Source organism: Chiloscyllium plagiosum, unplaced genomic scaffold, assembly GCF_037043375.1.
Source record: "Chiloscyllium plagiosum isolate Xiang-an unplaced genomic scaffold, Cpla_swu_hap1 HiC_scaffold_22, whole genome shotgun sequence".
NCBI lineage: Eukaryota > Metazoa > Chordata > Chondrichthyes > Orectolobiformes > Hemiscylliidae > Chiloscyllium > Chiloscyllium plagiosum.
Window position 1 is genome coordinate 66,265,990 of NW_028270160.1, and position 18,393 is coordinate 66,284,382.

General features: G+C 44.9%; 1 protein-coding gene across 1 annotated transcript in view; it reads left to right on the forward strand.

Annotated features, from left to right (window-relative positions):
• tacr2 (tachykinin receptor 2) overlaps positions 1-17,055 on the forward strand; it is a 122,536-nt gene extending 105,481 nt beyond the window's left edge. The window contains exon 6 of the transcript XR_015760973.1: positions 15,118-17,055. The gene's annotated coding sequence lies outside the window, so the exon portion shown is untranslated. The remainder of the gene's footprint in view (positions 1-15,117) is intronic.
• Positions 17,056-18,393: the final 1,338 nt, after the last annotated feature.

Genomic DNA, 18,393 nt, shown 5'->3' on the forward strand with positions numbered 1-18,393 from the left:
ACGTTTTGGGCATAAGCCCTTCTTCAGGTGGATTGATTGTGCCAAGGTTAGGCTCTTCGGAGGGTCAATGAAGAATCAATGGGCCGAATGGCCTCTATCTGCACTTTATGGATTCTACGATTTTAGTTTTCACATGTAACATGATAACACCCAGGTCTAAATCACCACCTGCTCTTTTGACCATTCCACTCCTGGCAAATTGTCACATTGCTTGCTTGACAAGTTTTTCCTGAGAAACGGTTTTCTCTTTTTGAATATTAAGAAGACTGAAGCCATAGTTTTGGTTGCTTTTGCAAACAGCGACTGCTGGGTCCACTTCACTCATTGGCAACAGGCTGAGATTAAGCAAGTCTGTTTTTAATATTTGTGTTGTATCTGATCATGAAATGAGCTTCTGGGCTCACACTGTACCATCTCTAAGACTCTACCCCTGTAAGATTCACCCCTTTTAGCTAATTAAACACATTCATACCTCTGTTACCTCTTGTCTATTTCAATGCTTTCTTGCCTGGTCTCATACATTTTACCCTCTTTAAAACGGAGATCAGACATAACTCTGGTGCTTGTGTCCAAATTTGCAGCAAGACCCATTCCCCTGTCCCTCTTGTACTCACTGATCTACAGTGATGTCTGATAGCCATGTTTGATCTTAAAATGCTGATTCTGGTTTTGAAATCACTCCATGGCGTGATTACTCCTTATTTAAGTATTAATCACTATTTCCATAACCTGCTGTAATTTTGTGCTCATCCATTTTCTGGCCACTTGTCCCTCTTATAATTACTCAACCAACCGTTGCCCTATGCTGGGAAATTCCCTCCCTAGATTGCCCTTTTACACTATCCTTCAAACCTCCATGTCTGACCAAACGTTTGGTCACCTGACCTAATATTGCTCTGTGACTCAGTGACAGTCTTTGGTTTAATGTGCTTCTGTGAAGCATAAATAGGACCATTAAACGTAGGAGCAGAAGGAGATCATTCGGCCCATTGAGTTTGCTCTGTCATTCAGTGGGACCCTGACTGATCTGACAACCACCAACTTCACTTTCCTGCCCTGAGCCCATAATCTTTATTCCCTTACTGATTAAAATGTCTCTCTCAGCCTTGAATGTATTTAATGACCCAGCTTGCACTGCCCTCTGTGGTAAAGAATCCCATAGATTCACTACCTTCTGAGAGAAGAAATTCCTCCTCATCTATGTCTTAAATATGTGACTTCTTATTCTGAGATAATACTTCTGTCCTAAACTCTCTCACAAGGGAAATAACTTCTCTGCATGTATCCCGTCAAGTCCCCTAAGAATCTTGTATGTTTTAATAAGGTCACCTCTCATTCTTCTATCTTTCAATGAGTACAGGTCTAACTGAAAAACCTTTTCATCATAAAAGCTGATACCTGAGTGAACCTTCACTTACCTGCCTCCAATATGTCATTCTACTTTTAAAAAGGACCAAAATTGTTCATAAAATTCTAACTATGGTCTGACATTGATTTAACAAATACTTTCTATTTTTATATTCCATTCCCTTTGAAATGAAAGTGCTACATAAATTCTCTTCTCAAATCAGCACTGAATGGTATTGCTAAATTTTCAGTTCGTGATGATAAGCAGTTTTTCATAAATGAGATGAAATGTCCTTTTGAGGCTCTGTACTCCAGGCTGGTGTGTCAACCAAGATGATGTGCTCAATTCTCTGGAAGAGGGTACACAGCTCAAGAGGTGAGAATTAAGCACTGGCACAATGCTAGTACATAAATGGTGGTGAAAAAAATATCAATTTATTTTTGTAATATTTAAACAATGAGAGTAGGTATAATTCCAATTGTTTAAAACCTCATGAGAGATGTGTTAGCAAGGTTATATCTCATAGAATACAGCAGGAAGTAGCCGTTTGGATACAGAACTGGCTCAAAGGTAGAACACAGAGGATGGTGGTGGAAGGTTGCTTTTCAGACTGGACCAGTGGTGTGCACAAGGATTGATGCTGGGTCCACTGCTTTTTGTCATTTATCTAAATGATTTGGATGTGAACATAGGAGCCATAGTTATTAATCTTGCAGATGACATCAAAATTGGAGGTGTAATGGACAGTGAAGAAGGTTACCTCAGAATACAGCGGGATCTTGATCAGATGGGCCAATGGGCTGAGGAGTGGCAGATGGAGTTTAATTTAGATAAATGCACAGTGTTGCATTTTGGAAAAGCAAATCAGAGCAGGACTTATACACTTAATGTGAAGGTCCTGGGGGGGGGGGGGGGGGGGGGGGGTGTGTTGCTGAACAAAGAGACTAGCGTCATAGTGTGAATGGTTCATAGTTCCTTGAAAGTAGAGATGTAGGTAGATAGGATAGTGAAGAAGGAATTTGATATGCTTTCCTTTATTGGTCAGAACATTGAATATAGGAGTTGGGAGGTCATGTTGTAGCAGTACAGGACATTGGTGAGGCCACTTTTGGAATATTGTGTGTAATTAGATTAGATTAGATTAGATTACTTACAGTGTGGAAACAGGCCCTTCGGCCCAACAAGTCCACACCGACCCGCCGAAGCGCACCCACCCATACCCATTCCTCTACATTTACCCCTGCATCGAACACTATGGGCAATTTAGCATGGCCAATTCACCTGATTTGCACATTTTTGGACTGTGGGAGGAAACCGGAGCACCCGGAGGAAACCCACGCAGACACGGGGAGAATGTGCAAACTCCACACAGACGAGGCGGGAACTGAACCCGGGTCTCTGGCGCTGTGAGGCCGCAGTGCTAACCACTGTGCCACCCTGCCACCCAAATTCTGGTCTCCTTCCTATTGGAAGGATGTTGTGAAACTTGAAAGGGTTCAGAAAAGATTTACAAGGATGTTGCCAGGGTTGGAGGATGTGAGCTATAAGGAGAAGCTGAACAGGCTGGGGCTGTTTTCCCTGGAACATCGGAGGCTCAGGGGTGGCCTCATAGAGGTTTATAAGAGCATGAGGGACATGAATAGGATAAATAGACAAGGCCTTTTCCCTATGTTGGGTGAGTCCAGAACTAGAGGGCACAGATTTAGGGTGAGAGCGGAAAAATCTAAAAGGTACCTAAGGGACGACCGTTTCGCACAGAGGGTGGTACGTGTATGGAATGAGCTGCCAGAGGAAGTGGTGGAGGTTTGTACAATAACAGCAATGAAAAGGCATCTGGATGGGTGTAAGAATACGAAGGTTTTAGAGGGATCTGGGTCAAATGCTGGCAAATGAGACTAGATTAGTTTAGGATATCTGGTTAGCATGGACGAGTTGGACCGAAGGATCTGTTTCCATGCTGTACATCTTTATGTCTCTATGACTCTATGGTTGGCTGTAGCTTGAGGCTGTGGGTAGTGGGTGGAATTGTCCAAAACACTAGCTCATTTGATAACTTGTTCAATCCGTGCCAGCTGCCAGTGCTCCTAACCTAATAATCAGCCGCTTCATCAAACAAAGCTGGATTAAAATCACATTAACGTCGAAAACAAATCATGCCCTTGACCCCTCTACTTAGCAGCTATAGAGTGGAAAGTTAATCTTTTCATATCTGATATAATGGAGTGCTTTGTGTTTCTGATTACAAAGCAAAGCTATTGAAAGTCATTTACTCAATGGAAAGATTAGCAAATGGAACAGGTTCTGGTGCCTTTCACTGCTTTAATCACAAACTGATTGATTATATTCTTAATTTTGTGAATTTTGTATCCCTGAATTATTCTTTATACTTTTTTCATGAAACACTCCCAGGGGAGGTACAGCACAAGTTAGACACACAGTAAAGATTCCTTGAACAGAATAATAATCCTAAACCATTCTTGGGACAACCCTGGATCAGGTGTATGCCTCAGATGATCAACTTCAGATGACCAGCTCGGTCTGAGAAGGTTATACAACTCATCGTGAAGGCAAGGAACTAGCTGAGAATACAATGTTCTTTCAGATTGCCTGTTTCATTAATTTTTGCCAGTTTATTACAACCTGGATTTTAAATCGACCTAGGGATCTCCTTAGTAATATATCATCTCACAGAAACAAAGACAACAGACAGGTTCTCGAATTTGGATGCAGAAAACTATACAAGTCTTATGTATATTAGAGATAATACATTTTATACATTTTCTCAATTATATTAAAGTTGTTTAAACAATCAGCATGCAATACACATTTAATGGGAAAGGCAATTGTGGCAGTAACAATAATAGGAAAACCAAGTATAATCTTGTTTCAAATAAGAGAAGTCAGCTTTTAAGTCTAAATAATATCACAGTAAGAAATAAACATTTAAAGTAGCACTTACTTTATATCATTGAGTAGAAAGCTACAGAACTTAAGCATGATAACTCCATTACAAATAAGCTACACCACTGAATGTTGATGGTTTAGAGCACTCAAGTATGTTCAGGCATGTTTAATAATTCTCTCTCTCTTGTGAAAGGATGAATCCTAATTTTAAATTCTTAATTCATAGGAAAGTCATTTCTAATCTTAGAATTCCAATAAATCTGAAATAGGGTTGCAATAGTGACAGATTTCAACTTGCAAACATTAACTGGAGCAGTAAATAGCGTGAAAGGTTTAGAGAGAACAGAATTCTTAAAAGTGCATCCAGAAGAGCTCTTTAAGTCAGTACGTAGAAGGTCCCACCAGAGAAGTTAAAGAAGTTAGCATCACAGCGAGGAGGCTCTTAGTGATCTGGCAGGCTTAGAAGTAGACAGTCTCCAGGCTGGATGAAATATATCCCAGATTGTTCAATGAGGCAAGGGAGGCAAGGGAGAACCAGGTTTAGAAAAATTTTCAGTTCCTCCCCTGACACAGGAAAAGTGCCAGAGTACTGGAGATCAGCCAATGTGGTGCCATTATTAAAGAGGTCATTGAGGAGAGTTTGTCTACTGAGTCATTATAGGTGAAAGTCAGAAACAGGCAAGGAGCAGTCATGTTATTGGGAATTTTCTATCAGCCCCCAATAGCAAGAGAGACACGGTGAAGCAGATTGGGAGACAGATTTTGGAAAAGTGGAGAAGTAACAAGGTTGTTGTCATAGGTGACTTCAACTTCCCTAATATTGATTGGAACCTCCTCAGTGTAAATAGTTTGGATGCAGTAGATATTGTCAGGTGAGTCCAGGAAGGATTTGTGACTTAATATGTAGATAGGCCAACTAGAGGGGTGGACACACACACACAGGGATAGGCCTAATAGGGAGGAGGCCATATTGGATTTGGCGCTTGGCAACGAACCAGGTGAAGTGTCAGATCTCTTGGTGGGAGAGCATTTCGGTGATAGTGATCACAACTTCCTGACCTTTACTATGGTCATGGGGAAGGATAGGAGCAGACAGTATGGGGAAGTATTTAAATGGGGAAGGGGAATTAAAATGCTATTAGGCAGGAATTGTGGGGCAGAAATTGGGAACAGATATTCTCAGGGAAATGCATGACAGAAATGTGGAGGTTGTTTAGGGAGCACTGGCTGTGAGTGAAGGAACTTTGGATGATAAAAGATGTGGAGTATCTAGTCAAGAGGAAGAGGAAGCAAGGATCAGACAGACGTCTAGAGGTTACAAGGTAGCCAGAAAGGAACTGAAGAATAGACTTAGGAGAGGTCCTTGGTCGGTGGGATTAAGGATAACCCAAAGTGTTCTACACGTATATGAGGAACAAGAGGATGGCCAGAAAGAGGGTAGGACTAATCAGGGATGGTGGAGGGAACTTGAGCCTGGAAACAGAAGAGGTAGGGGAGGCCCTTAATAAATACTTTGTTTCGGTATTCATTAGTAAGAGGACAACATGAAACAGATGGATATGATCGAACAGGTTGATGTTAAGAAGGAGGGTGTGCTGGAAATTTTGAAAACATGATAAGTCCCCTGGATCAGACGAGATATACCCAAAGTTACTATGGGAAGCAAGTGAAGACAGTGCTGCGCCTTTGGTGATGATCTTTGTGTCCACTGGAGTAGTACCAGATCATTGGAGGGTGGCAAATACTATTCCCTTGTTCAAGAAAGGGATTAGGGAAAAACCTTGGAATTACGGACCAGTTTTATATCAGTGATGGGCAACTTATTGGAGAGGATTCTGAGAGGCAGGATTTATAATTATTTGGAAGAGCATAACTTGATTAGAGATAGTCACCATGGCTAAGTGAGGGGCAGGTCATGCCTCACACTCCTGATTAGAATTATAGAGATGTACAGCATGGAAACAGACCCTTCTGTCTAACCGGTCCATGCTGACCAGATATCCCAAACCCGGCCCATATCCCTCCAAACCCTTCCTATTCATATACACATCCAAATGCCTTTAAATGTTGCAATTGTACCAGCCTCCACCACTTCCTCTGGCAGCTCATTCCATACACGTACCACCCTCTGCGTGAAAACGTTGCCCCTCAGGTCTCTTTTATATCTTTCCCCTCTCACCCTAAACCTATGCCCTCTAGTTCTGGACTCCCCCACCCCAGTCTATTTATCCTATCCATGCCACTCATGACTTTATAAACCTCTATAAGGTCACCCCTCAGCCTCCGATACTCCACTGAAAACAGCCCCTGCCTGTTCAGCCTCTCCCTATAGCTCAAATCCTCCAACCCTAGCAACATCCTTGTAAATCTTTTCTGAACCCTTTTAAGTTTCACAACAACAAGTTCCACGCAAGTTGAAAGAGTTGTTAAAAGGAGTATTTTTTTTTCTTTTTTTTAAATTTAACCCCCACACTACCACCTAAGTGTGGTAGTGCTTATTTTTCCCCAGCACCCATGGTGTGTGTGTGTGCAGGTGTGAGACACAGTGAAAGACACAAAGTGCATGAATCTTTATTCAATTTCCACCACCAGGAAGATAGGAAAACACCCGGGTGGCCAGTGACAAACACTGCCCTTCACATCAAAGGGCAGTGCTGTGTGATCAAAACAGTGAGGGGGAGTGAAAAGGAGAAGAGTGTTTTGGCTTTCATTAACAGGGTGATTGAGTTTAAGAGCCAAGAGGTTTTGCTGTGACTCTATAAAGCTGTGGTTAGACCACATTTGGAATATTGTGTTCAGTTCTGGTCATCTCATTATAGGAAGGATGTGGAAGCTTTAGTGAGGGTGCAGAGTAGATTTACCAGGATGCTGCCTGGACTGGAGGAAGGTTGAGGGAACTGGGGCTTTTCTCATTGGAGCGAAGAAGGATGAGAGGTGACTTGTCAGAAGTGGACATGATGACGAGAGGCATAGATAGAGCAAATAGCCAGAGACATTTTCCAAGGGTGGAAATGGCTATCACGGGGGACATAATTTTAATGTTATTGGACAAAGGTTTAGGGGAGACATCAGAGAGTCTTTACACAGAGTTCTTTACACAGAGAGTGGTGGGTGCATGGAATGCACTGCCAGCAGTGGTACGAGAGTCAGATACATTAGGGACATTTAAGCTACCCTTGGATAGGCACATGGATGATAGTGAAATGAATGGTATGTAGGTTAGTTTGACCTTAGAGTCGGATAAAAAGTCGGCACAACATTGGGGGCCAAAGGGCCTACACTGTGCTGTGCTGTTCTATGTTCCATGTTCTAAAGCAGGAAACTACCAGCCAGTCAGTCTAACCTTAGTGGTGTAAACCATTGGAAGTAATTCTAAAGGACAGAATAAATTTGTACTTAAAGAGGCAGGGATTAATCAAGAACAGTCAACGTGGTTTTGTTAAGGAGAGGTTGTGTCTGACCAACTTGATTGAATGTTTTGAACAGGCGACCAGGTATGTAGATGAGGACATTACTTTTGATGCTGTCTACTTTGACTTTAACAAAGCTTTTGATAAGGTCCCACATAGGAGACTGGCAGCAAAAATAAGAGCCCATGGGATCCAAGGAAGTTTGGCTAATTGGATCCAGAATTGGCCGAGAGACAGAAGGTCCTCACCCTTAACAATTTCTCCTTTGGCCATGACCAGGGCCTCCAAGCCCTCCGTTTTTTCCTCTCCAGACGTTCCCAATAGTACCCCTCCACCGACACTCTCATTCGTTTGGCCGAACTGGTCCTCACCCTTAACAATTTCTCCTTTGAATCCTCCCACTTCCTCCAGACCAAAGGGGTAGCCATGGGCACACGTATGGGCCCCAGCTATGCCTGTCTCTTTGCTGGCTACGTAGAGCAGTTGATCTTCCGTAATTACACCGGCACCACTCCCCACCTCTTCCTCCGCTACATTGATGACTGCATTGGCGCCACCTCGTGCTCCTGCGAGGAGGTTGAGCAATTCATCAACTTCACCGACACATTCCACCCTGACCTTAAATTTATCTGGACCATCTCTGACACCTCCCTCCCCTTCCTGGACCTCTCCATCTCCATCAGTGACGACCGACTTGACACTGACATTTTCTACAAACCCACCGACTCCCACAGCTACCTGGATTACACCTCTTCCCACCCTACCTCTTGCAAAAATGCCATCCCGTATTCCCAATTCCTCCGCCTCCGCCGTATCTGCTCCCAGGAGGAGCAGTTCCACCATAGAACACACCAGATGGCCTCCTTCTTTAGAGACCGCAATTTCCCTTCCCACGTGGTTAAAGATGCCCTCCAATGCATCTCGTCCACATCCCGCACCTCCGCCCTCAGACCCAACCCCTCCAACCGCAACAAGGACAGAACCCCTCTGGTGCTCACCTTCCACCCTACCAACCTTCGCATAAACCAAATCATCCGCCGACATTTCCGCCACCTCCAAACAGACCCCACCACCAGGGATATATTTCCCTCCCCACCCCTCTCCGCCTTCCGCAAAGACCGTTCCCTCCGTGACTACCTGGTCAGGTCCACGCCCCCCTACGACCCACCCTCCCATCCTGGCACTTTCCCCTGCCACCGCAGGAACTGTAAAACCTGTGCCCACACCTCCTCCCTCATTTCCATCCAAGGCCCTAAAGGAGCCTTCCACATCCATCAAGGTTTTACCTGCACATCCACTAATATCATCTATTGTATCCGTTGCTCCCGATGCGGTCTCCTCTACATTGGGGAGACTGGGCGCCTCCTAGCAGAGCGCTTTAGGGAACATCTCCGAGACACCCGCACCAATCAACCAAACCGCCCCGTGGCTCAACATTTCAACTCCCCCTCCCACTCTGCCGAGGATATGGAGGTGCTGGGCCTCCTCCACCGCCGCTCCTTCACCACCAGACGCCTGGAGGAAGAACACCTCATCTTCCGCCTCGGAACACTTCAACCCCAGGGCATCAATGTGGATTTCAACAGCTTCCTCATTTCCCCTTCCCCCACCTCATCCTAGTTTCTAACCTCCAGCAACACGATCCCCTTGACTTGTCCGGACTTGTCCGACCTGCCCAGCTCCTTTTCCACCTATCCACTCCACCCTCTCCTCCTTGACCTATCACCTTCATCTCCTCCCCCACTGACCTATTGTACTCTATTCTACTCTCTCCCCACCCCCACCCTCCTCTAGCTTATCGCTCCACGCTTCAGGCTCTCTGCCTTTATTCCTGATGAAGGGCTTTTGTCCGAAACGTCGATTTTGAAGCTCCTCGGATGCTGCCTGAATTGCTGTGCTCTTCCAGCACCACTGATCCAGAATCGAGAGACAGAAGGCAGAGGGTTTGGTCAAGGGGTGTTTTTGTGACTGGAAGTCCGTATCCAGTGCGGTTCCACAGTGAGTAGTGTTGGAGCCCTCTCTTCTTGTGGTATATGTTAATTATTTTATAGTTAACTGCAGGAGGGTTGATCAGTAAGTTCATGAATGGTGAGGTGGTGAATTGATGGGGTGGTGAATAGTGATAAGGATAACAAGGCAAAGGGATACATGATGAATGGTAGGGAAGCACCGAGGATCAGATGGATCTTGATGTGTGTCTACAGGTAACAGGACAGGTAGATAAAATGTCAAGAGTGTGATGCTGGAAGAGCACAGCAGGCCAGGTAACATCTGAGGAGCAGGAGAATCGATGTCTTGGGCAGAAGCCCTTCATCAGGAATGTGGCGTTGGGGGGAGCTGACAGACAAATGGGAGGGGTGTGGGGATGGGGTGAAGGTAGCTGACAATGCAATGGGTAGATGAAGGTGGGGGTGAAGGTCGTAGGTTGGAGAGGGATAGATGGGAAAGACGATGGACAAGTCAAGAGGGCAGTGCCAAGTTGGAGGCTTGGGACTGAGATAAGATTGCGGGAGGGGGTAAATAAGGAAACTGGTGAAATCCACATTAATCCTGTGTGGTTTCAGGGTCCCAAGGCAGAAGATGAGGTGTCAGATGGTTAGGGTTTGGTGATGGAGGAGGCCCAGAACCAGTCCTTGGTGTAGTGGAGGAGTGGGGTGGTGAAGTGTTCAGCCACAGGGTGATGGGGTTGGTTGGTGATGATATCCCAGAGATATTCTCTGGAATGATCCACAAGTTGGCCTCCTCTCTCCCGATGTAGAGGAGACCACATCGGGTGCAACGGATACAGTAGATGACATGAGTGCAGATACAGGTAAATTTCTGTCAGATGTGAATGGGTCCTTTGGGGCTTTGGACAGAGGTGAGGGGGCAGGTGTGGGCACAGGTTTTACACTTCCTGCAGTGGCAGGGTCAGGTGCCGGGAGTGGGGTGAAGGCTGGTTGGGGGGGGGGCGCAAATCTGACTAGGGAGTCGCGGAGGGAATGGTCTCTCCGAAACGCAAATGGGGTGGGGAGGGAAATATATCTCTGGTGGTGGGGTCTGTTTGTAGGTGGCCGAAATGGTGGAGGATGATATGATGTATACGGAGGCTGATGGGGTGGAAGGTGAGGAGCAGAGGTGTTCTGTCCTTGTGTTGGGAAGGGTAGGGTTCGAGGTCGGAGATGCGGGAAGTGAATGAGATGCGCTGGAAGGCATTGTCCACCGCATGGGAGGGGAAATTGAAATCTTTGAAGAAGGAGACCATCTGGGATTTTCTATGGTGGAATTTGTCATCTTGGGAACAGATGCAGCGGAGGAATTGGGAATAAGGGTTGGCGTTTTTGCAGGAGACAGGGTGGGAGAAGGTGCAGTCCAGGTATCTGTGGGAGACGGTGGGTTTGTAGTAGATGTCCATGATTAGTCAGTTGCCAGACATGGAGATGGAGAGGACCAGGAAGGAGAGGGAGGTGGTTCAGGTGGATTTGAGGTCAGGGTGAAGTTGATTAACTGTTCAACCCCTTTGTAGGAGTAGGACGTAGCAATGATACAGTCATCGATGTAGCGGAGGAAAAGGTGGGAAATGGTGCTGACATAGGTGCGGAAAATGGACTGTTCACGTAACCGACAAAAAGTCAGGCATTACTGGGGCCCATGTGGGTGCCCATGGCTACCCCTTTGGTTTGGAGGAAGTGGGAGGATTGGAAGAAGTTATCGGGTGTGAGAACCATTTCAGGCGGATGAGGGTATCAGTGGAAGGATACTGGTTGGGACGGTGTGAGAGGAAGAAATGGAGGGCTAGGAGGCTTTCGTCATGGCAGATGGATGTGTATAGGGACTAGATGTCCATAGTGAAGATGAGGCAATGGGGGCCAGGGAAACAAAGGTCTTGGAGGAGGTGAAGGGCATGGGTGGTGTCGCAAACGTAGGTGAGGAGTTCCTGGACCAAGGGAACAGGACTGTATCAAGGTATGCAGAGATGAGTTCAGTGGGACAGGAGCAGGCTGAGACAATGGGTCAATTGAGGAAGTCAGGTTTGTGGATCTTTGGTAGGATGTAGAATTGGGCAGTGCAAGGTGCGCAGATGATGAGGTTTGAGGCTGTGGATGGGAAATCCCCTGAGGTGAGGAGGTTATGGATGGTCTGGGAGATGATTTAATGAGGAGAGGTGAGGTTGTGGGTGAGGGGGCAGTTGAAAGAGGTCTTTTCCTTAGGTTGGGGGAGACCAGAACTAGAGTGCATAGGTTTAGAGAGGGGAAAGATATAAAAGGGACCTAAGGGGCAACTTTGTCACGCAAAGGGTGGTGCATGTATGGAATGAGCCGGAGGAAATGGTGGAGGCTAGTACAGTTGCAACATTTAAAAGGCATCTGGATGGGTACTTGAATAGGGGAAGATTTTGGAGGGATATGGGCCGTGTGCTGGCAAGTGGGACCAGATTGGGTTGGGATATCTGGTCGGCATGGACTTGTTGGACTGAAGGGTCTGTTTCCATTCTGTACATCTCTATGACTCTGCAAATCATTGGTCAAACCATATTTGGAATATTGTGTTCACTTCTGGGCATCTGTCTGGAAGGACATTAAAAGCTCTAGAGAGAGTTCAAAGGAATTTTACTGGATACCAGGAATGAGGGATTTTTGATGAAAGAAAGGTCAGAGAGTTTATTCTACTTGAAGCAGAGAAGATTAAGAGGTGACCTCATTGAGATGTTTGAATTTATGAATAAGTTTGACAAATATTCCATTTCCACTAGTTGGTATATCAATAACTAGGGGATCACAATTGCAAGATTGTCAGCAAGACAGCTAAGATTGATAATGAGGAGAGCTGTTAGGATTTAGAAAATGTTGCCTGAGAAAGTGATGGAGGCTGATTCCATAGAAGGTTTCAAAAGAGCTGAATATATATTTGAAGTGATGAATTTAGAGGGCTCCGGAGATAGAGCTGGAAATGGCTCTAGCTGTGTGGCTCTTTCAGGAGCCGGTACAGACATAATTAATTGTATGGCCTCCTTCGGTACTGTAAAATTCGATGAATCTACTTGAGATATCGAATTGAGGAGGGACTTAAGCACCAGTGACTGACAGTAGGAACGCGGATATGGGAATCAAGATCAGCAGCAAGAGTGGTAGGAGTGGCAGAGGGAGGAGAGAATTTGGTCTCAACCTTTGAACAAAACCAGTTTCCACCCCTTCCTGGGGAAGCCAGAGGAACCGTGTGGGCGGCACGGTGGCACAGTGGTTAGCGCTGCTGCCTCACAGCGCCAGAGACCCGGGTTCAATTCCCGCCTCAGGCGACTGACTGTGTGGAGTTTGCACATTCTCCCCGTGTCTGCGTGGGTTTCCTCCGGGTGCTCCGGTTTCCTCCCACAGTTCAAAGATGTGCAAGTCAGGTGAATTGGCCATGCTAAATTGCCCGTAGTGTTAGGTAAGGGGTAAATGTAGGGGTATGGGTGGGTTACGCTTCGGCGGGTCGGTGTGGACTTGTTGGGCCGAAGGGCCTGTTTCCACACTGTAATGTAATGTAATCTAATATAAACCCTGACTGGGTTTGCTGCTTGAGCTTCCCACATGGCATGCATACCACTGGGTTAATCCTGGCAGTGGCAGGAGGAGGCTATTGACTGGGCATTAATTGCCCAAATAACAGCTTTAATTATCCCAGAGTACTAGAGGACGGTCTTCCTGAATTAACTTAAAACAAGTGGAGGTGGGAGAGTGGTAGGCAGTCTATCCAGCACATTTCCCCTGATTAGATTACCTCTCCAGCACTAAACTCACTGCAGGAGACCACAAAAGTTCACACCTTCACTTCATTGACCGAAGCATGAGCCAGTAAAGAAGTTATATCAAACATTTCGAGAAGAAAGGCAGACATCAGCTGAGAACCATTTTCAATCCTAAATTCAGTTTTCGATACAAAATTAGAACGAGGATGTGAAAGTGCTAGGACGTGGTACAAAAATGATTTCCTAGAGTGAAGGAGTTTGGTTATTGGGAGACTGAAGCTGTTCTCTTTAGGCTAGAGAAAGATTAAGAGGAGATTTGATCAAGATGTTCCAAGATCATGACTCATTTTGAGATAGTAAGGAAGGAGAAACTTCCTAGCAGCACAATAGTAGTAACTAGATCTAAGGTAACTATCAGAAAACTAGTGGTAACATAACAGTCTATTTACACAACAGGGTTGAGAGATCTGGACAGCATTGGGCTTCATTGAGAAAATTCTGTATTTTTTTTGGTTTGGGGGAAGTCTTATAGCTTGAAGGAAGTCTTTTATCAGTGAGCAGCTTTGATGAATGAGACAAGAGGTCCATTAAAATTGACCAATGGAAAATATTTATTTTAAGACAAAAAGATAAATGTTGGGTCCTTTAATGTTTGTGATACCTATAAACAATGTAGATGAGAATGTTGGGGGTGGGGGGGGGGGGGAAGATTGATAAGTACCTTTGCACATGATATGAGGATTGGTTGGGTGGTTGACAGTGAGAAGGAATATCTAGGGTTACAGGTTTAGATGGATTAATCAGATGGAATACTGATGTGTGAAAGGTGATGCACTTTGGGAGTAGTAACAAGACAAGGGAGTACTCGAAGAATGGGAAGATATTAGGAAGCTCAGAGAAACAGCAGGATCTTGGAGTGCTTGTCCACAGATCCCCGAGGGTGGTGAGGTAGGTTAATTAAGTAGTTAAAAATTTACATGGGACATTTAACTTTACCAGTCAAAGCACAGATTCTAACAGTAGGGTGGTTATATTGGAGTTGTATAGGACTTTGGATGGGACACAGGTGGAGTACTGTGTGCAGTTGTGATATCCACGCTATATGAAGGATGTGATTGTACTGGAGAAGGTGCAGAGGAGATTCACCAGAATATTGCCTCAATTACAGCACATTAGTTATGAACAAAAACTGGATATATCCTTTTTCTGGTTATTTTTCCTTGGAGCAGAGAAGGTTGAGGGAGTATCTTGATAGAGGTATATAAGATTGAGTCATGGACAGAGTAAATAGAAAGCATTTGCTCCCCTTAGTTGAAAGAAGCATAATTTTAAGGTGACAGGCAAGATGTTGAGAGTGAAATTGAAGAAACATTTTTTCACCCGGAGGGTGGTGGGGCCTGGAGTGCAATGCCTGTGGGATAAATTGAAGTGGAAACTTCATTGCTTAAAAGAAAGTACTTGGATCAACACTTGAACTGTCATAACATTCAAGATCATTGGCCTACAGCTTGAAAGTGAAATTAATATAGATTTAGGGTAGCTTTGTAGGTAGAGATTCAATCAACCAAAAGTCCCCAAGTCTCCAGGTGTACAAGTCCCCTGGTCCGGATTGGTTCTATCTCAGGTTACTGAGGGAAGATCGAGAGGAAATAGCTGGGGTCTTAACATATCTTTGCAGCACCCTTGAACATGGGTGTGGTCCCGGAGGACTGGAGAATTGCTAATGTTGTCCCTTTGTTTAATTATAGACTGGTGAGCCTGACGTCAGTAGTATGGAAGCTGCTGGAGAAGCTACAGAAGGATAGCATCTATTTCCATTTGGAAGAAAATGGGCTTATCAGATGGTTTTGTACAGGAAAGGTCATGTCTTACTAACTTAATAGAATTCTTTGAGGAAGTGACAACGTTGATTGATTAGGGACAGGCTGTAGATATCATATACATGGATTTCAGTAAGGCGTTTGATAAGGTTCTCCATGGTGGGCTGATGGAGAAGGTGAAGTTGCATGGAGTTCAGGGTGTACTAGCAAGATGGATAAAGAACTGGCTGGGCAACAGGAGACAGAGAATAGTAGTGGAAGGGAGTTTCTCAAAATGGAGAACGGTGACCAGTGATATTCCACAGGGATCCATACTGGGGCCACTGTTGTTTGTGATATATATAAATGATCTGGAGGAAGGTATAGGTGGTCTGATTAGCAAGTTTTCAGATTACACTAAGATTGGTGGAGTAGCAGATAGTGAAGGGAACTGTCAGAGAATACAGCAGAATCTGGATAGATTGGAGAGTTGGGCAGAGATACAGCAGATGGAGTTCAATCCAGGCAAATGCGAGGTGATGCATTTTGGAAGATCCAATTCAATAGTGAACTATAGATCTAGGGGTTCAGGTCCATTGTACCCTGAAGGTGACAATGCAGGTTGATAGTGATCAAGAAGGCATACAGCATGCTTTCCTTCATCAGACGGGGTACTGAGTACAAGAGTTGGCAGGTCACATTACAGTTGCATAGGGCTTGGGTTTGGCCACATTTGAAATATTCTGTATAGTTCTGGTTGCCACATTACCAAAAGGACGTGGATGCTTTAGAGAGGAGATTCACCAGAATGTTGCCTGGTATGGAGGGTGCCAGCTACAAAGACAGGTTGAGTAGATTAGGATTATTTTCATTAGAAAGACGAAGGTTGAGGGGGGAGATCCTGATTGAGGTCCACAAAATCATGAGAGGTGTAGAGAGGGTAGATAGCAAGAAGCTTTTTCCCCCAGAGTGGGGGACTCAATTACTAGAGGACATGAGTTAAGGTGAGAGGGGAGAAGTTTAGGGGAGATATGGAAAATTCTTTATGCAGGGGGTAGTGGGTGCCTGAAAAGCTTTGCTAGGCGAGGTGGTAGAGGCGGGCATGATAGCATCATTTAAGATACATCTAGACAGATATATGAATGGTCAGGGAGCAGAGAGATACAGATCCTTAGAAAATAGGCTACAGGTTTAGATAGAGGATCTGGATCAGCACAGGCGTGGAGGGCTGAAGGGCCTGTTCCTGTGCTGTAATTTTCTTTGTTCTTTGCCTTTTTTGTACTGTATGATTTTATGATTCCATAACAATGGAAATATTTCCTATATTAAATCACAAAAAGGAACCAAGTTTCAATTTGGGTTATGGAGTCAGAGCAGTGAAATGGGATTATCTGGACAGCTCTACCAAGTGGGCTGAATGGTCTCTTTGTGTGTGGTTCTAAGATACAAGATAACTCAGTTCTTGAGAATGAATTTTATTCATTGTGATGTTCGCATCAGTATATATCAGAGACAATCAGTATATATGAAATCTATACTGTTGATGCAATGTAGGGAAATGTTTAGATAAAGAACCAGAGGGAAAAATATTAACCAGGCAAGAACTTCCCTGCTCATAGTGCCAAGGTTTTTTTTTAAAACCATCTACCCAGGTACGAGAATTTACAAATGTGGTCCTCACTTTCCACCCCACTCACCTCTGGATACAGCGCATTCTCCTCTGCCATTTCTGCCACCTATCACCACCACCACAGATATATTTTCCTCTCCAACCTGCATTCTGTAGAGACAATCCCTCCGTGACTCCCTCATTTGGTCCACGCTCCCAGCAACCCACCCTCCACTTCCTTTGCTGCTGTAAGAGGTGTAAAACCTGTGTTCCTCCCCCCTCACCTCTCTCCAGGGCCCCAAAGGATTTTTCCATATCTGGCAGAGATTTTTCTGCACATCCACCCACCTCATCTATTGTGTCTGTTAATTTCAACGTAGTCTGCTCTATATCAGAGAGACAGGTTGCCAACTCACAAAGCATTTCAGGGAACAGCTCTGGGACACACACAACAAACAACCCCACTGTCCTGTGGCTGACCACTTCACCTGCAAGGACATGCAAATCCTGGGCTGCCTCCACTGATAAATCAAACCCACCCAACAACTTGAAGTATACCTCATCTTCCACCTCAAGATCCTTCAACCACACAGCATCAACATCGACTTCACAAGTTTCCAAATCTCCCCTCCCCCCACCTCAACCTAGATCCAACCCTTCAACTCGGCACCGCCCTCTTGACCTGTCCTACCTGTCCATCTTCCTTCCCACCTATCCACTCTACTCTTCCCACTGACCTATCACAATTATCCACACCTGCATCCACCTATTATCTCCCCAGCTACCTTCCCCCCCCAGCCTCACTCCCACCCTATTTATCACTCAGTCCACTTACCCCGCCATATACCTTATGCCCAGAATCTCGACTCTCCTGCTCCTTGGATATTGCCTGACCTGCTGTGCTTTTCCAGTGCTACACCTTTTGACTCAAACTCTAGTTGAGCACTATTGAGACTTGGGATTAGGGAATCAGTGACAAGACCAGCATTTGTTGCCCACCACTAGATCATTGAAATGATCTAGCATTGATCAAAGGCCAATTTTAAGAGTCAATCACATTGCTATGAGTCTGGAGGGGTCACATATAAACCTGATCAGGTAAGGACAGATTTCATTCCCTGCAGGATATTAGTGAATCAGATGGTGTTAAGTTTCTAACCATCCTGCTCAGAGATATTATGACCATATCTCTGGTGCAAGTGTGGATTGAACTCAGGTCTTCTGGTTCAGAGGTAAGGACACTCTTATTGTGCCAGAAGATCCCTGAACCAGATGGGGTTTTAACAACTGTTGAGGGTTTCATGGTAACATTAATGAAATTAGCTTTCAATTCCAAATTCATTGGTAGAATTTAAATTTCTCGAGCAGCCGTGGTGAGACTGGAATTTGTGACCCAGAGAATTAGCCTAATGCAATCAACATGTGATACCACATTACAGGCCATCTATTTACATTCACAGTCATAGATCTGTACAGCATGGAAATAGACCCTTTGATCCAACTCGTCCATACTTATCAGATACTAATCTAGCTCTATTTGCCAGCATTTGGCCCATATCCCTCTAAATGTTTCCTATTCATACACCCATCCTGATGCCTTTTAAATGTTTTAATTG